We start from the raw sequence: 2,703 nt of genomic DNA, 5'->3' as shown, positions 1-2,703 counted from the left end.
GGGTTAAGTCAACTAGACAAGAGGGGGACAGGTGGAGGTGGTGCTGAGTGGCATGGTGCTTATTTAAGTAGCATGCGCTCTGATTGGTTAGGTAGTTCTGAGAAACTTTTTCCTGTATGTTTGGTTGACTGTTTCTTGACTATGTACAAGGTCTGACCTAAGAAAGGCAAAACTTCTGTTGCTTTCTCCTCTAATTACACACGGTTCTTGTTCAGATTGTCTTAGTAGGGTATTATCAGGACATTTTCATCTCTGTGTATTTATGTGACCCATATCAATTTGTCTCTGAAGGAGGTTCTCGGTGTTTCCTAGGGGATCCTTGTGTGCGACAAGAGATTATTCTGGAATGCATCGCCAGAACAGGACTATTTCATTGAGTGAATTATATCCTGCTATCTCAAAGAAGCTCACAAAATCAAAATCAAGCAGCATATAACAAAACCTCATTGGTTGATAAAGACAAAATATCAAAAAAGCAATAGAAAGCCTCACTCCCAATGTGCAATCCTTTGCCACAGCTGTTAAACATCAGATACTAAGTGAGAAAAATGGCTACTAGTCATGATGGCTCTCTTATCTCCTATATCAGAAGCAGTATGGAATGCACAGAGCTGCCTTATATCGAGAGAGGTGATTGGTCCAGCTAACTGAGTATTGTCTACATACATTGGTTGGCAGCAGATCTCCAAGGTTTCAGGCAGGAAATTGCCCCAAACCTGCCAGGAGATGTTGGGGATTGAATTTGGGACAGCCTACATGTCCAGCAGATGCTCTACCCCTGAGCTGTGGCGTGCTAGTGAGGATCACAAGCCATGCAAATGGCCTGCTTGTGGACTGGATTTCTGTCCTTATATAAATCAATCAGAGGCTTTGTGGAAAAGCCAGGTTTTGCCCTCGGGGCCTGTTGAACTTCTCCAGGGAAAGCATTCCATAAGGCCAGCACCACTTCTGCTCCTACAAGTTCTTAGATGTTGAGCAGAGGGTGTATGGGGGCAAATCAATAAGGTGATTCTCACCATTAAGGACTTTAAAGGTCAGAAACATCCCCTTAAATCAAGCCTGGAAGCAAGGAGGCAGCCAATGAAGATCCAACAAAATTATGAATGACATGGTCCAATTAGTCAACGCCAGTCTACAATCTGGCATCAAGATTTCTTAATGCTTTTTAAGGGATGTCCCAGATAGAGTGCATTGCAGTAGTCTAACCTCGAGTTCACCAGAGCCTAATTATTACATTGTGTGTGCTGAGTGTGCCCTCTAATGCACCCAACTCTCCCTTGTGTTTGCACATGTGAAAGGAAGATTAACAGTGGTAGGCAAGTTCTTTTTTCCAGAGACCTTGATTCACTGTTACCCTGGCACACATTTTCAGAGCTCCTGGCTTGGGCTCTTATGAGCTCTAATAGAGGCACAGTTCTTAACTTCGTAATTTGACTTTCCCTTGTGAGCAATTTTTCTTGACAATTACGCGTATATGATACCTCCCTCTGCATATTTCATAATCATCTGAGCAGAATACTGAGGGTTCATTTCAGAGATTTGTAGAAAAGTACTCTTTTTTAAAAGTCATGTTTTATTTAAGAAAGCCATCTTTTTCATGGAGAGTCTTTACCACTGACTGCGCAAAAAGAGCCTTCGAGCGTGACCAAAAGTCCTTCCCTGCAATAAATGAGATGCATCTTTCCCCCATCTCTCCTCAGTCCTCTCTATGCATTTGTCACAGTTTGTTCCTTTATCCTTGACTTGCAGGGCCCCAAATCTCCCAGCATCCTTTGCCTGATCTTCACCCACAGCCTCCTCCATCCCTTATCGAAGTCACACTGCTCTCCTAATTCTTGCACGAAAGCAACACTGCTATGTCCTTGAGCAGAGCAGAAATAATCAAATATTCTCCCCGGGCTCAGATATCCTCTTCTTCACTGCATGCTCTAGGAAACCAATCTTGAAGTGCAACACCAAATGGAACACTCTGATATGCACCTCTGAATGAAAAAGGACTGTGGTAGGCATCATGAAATAGGCCTTCAGAACCCATCGGCCAGGGATGGAGAACCTGCTGGAGTACAACTCCCATCATCCCTGACAATGCTGGTCAATATTCTACTTGGGTCAATGACTTTTCAGAGCAGCAGTTGGCTATAAAGTATAGGACACAGCACTTGAAACATCTTCAGTATTTGGGGAATGGATAATAGAGTGAAGAGGCCTCTTCAGAATATGGAATTCCTTATCCATCTTTTATTGGTGGACTATGCATTAATCCTGGACCTTCAAAATGCACGGCGTATTATTAAGGTCTTGTTTCTCTGCCCTGGCTGAATGAGCCATGTAAGCGCTTCTGGTGCAAATTAACCAAGAGAAGCCTTTAAAATCCACCCTTTTCTTTGCAAATATTAATTCAAAACATAGCTCGTCAAGTCAGATGTATAATTAAAATGGATGTTTGAGCTTAGTGAAAGAGGAAGCTTTTTAAAAAGGATCTTTCAGAAGCAAGAGGAATTCAAAGAAGCCAGTGCAGGGAGGAAGCTAGCCAGGGGTCCTCGCTTAGTGTCTGCTAGGATGGACTTTCATGCTGCTACTTAATGCAGAAAGGTTTCTTAGTAGCTGTGGGAAATGACTTGGCTATCCCCCATTTATTACCATAAGTTATCACAGTGGTCAAAGGCATGAGTTCAGTTAAGCTCTCATGGTTCTGAAAGCTTG

At 42.9% G+C, this 2,703-nt stretch overlaps 1 long non-coding RNA gene across 1 annotated transcript; it reads left to right on the top strand.

The window, feature by feature from the left end:
• Positions 1-675: 675 nt before the first annotated feature.
• On the top strand, positions 676-2,458 carry LOC308585301. The gene is made up of 2 exons (XR_014007217.1): positions 676-796; positions 1,750-2,458. It is a non-coding gene; the product is annotated as an uncharacterized lncRNA (long non-coding RNA).
• Positions 2,459-2,703: the final 245 nt, after the last annotated feature.

The sequence above is a fragment of the Podarcis bocagei genome (assembly GCF_964188305.1).
Source record: "Podarcis bocagei genome assembly, chromosome: 1".
In the NCBI taxonomy this organism is placed as follows: domain Eukaryota; kingdom Metazoa; phylum Chordata; class Lepidosauria; order Squamata; family Lacertidae; genus Podarcis; species Podarcis bocagei.
The sequence above is the reverse complement of the archived record's forward strand: the minus strand, read 5'-3'. Positions and strand labels throughout refer to the sequence as shown.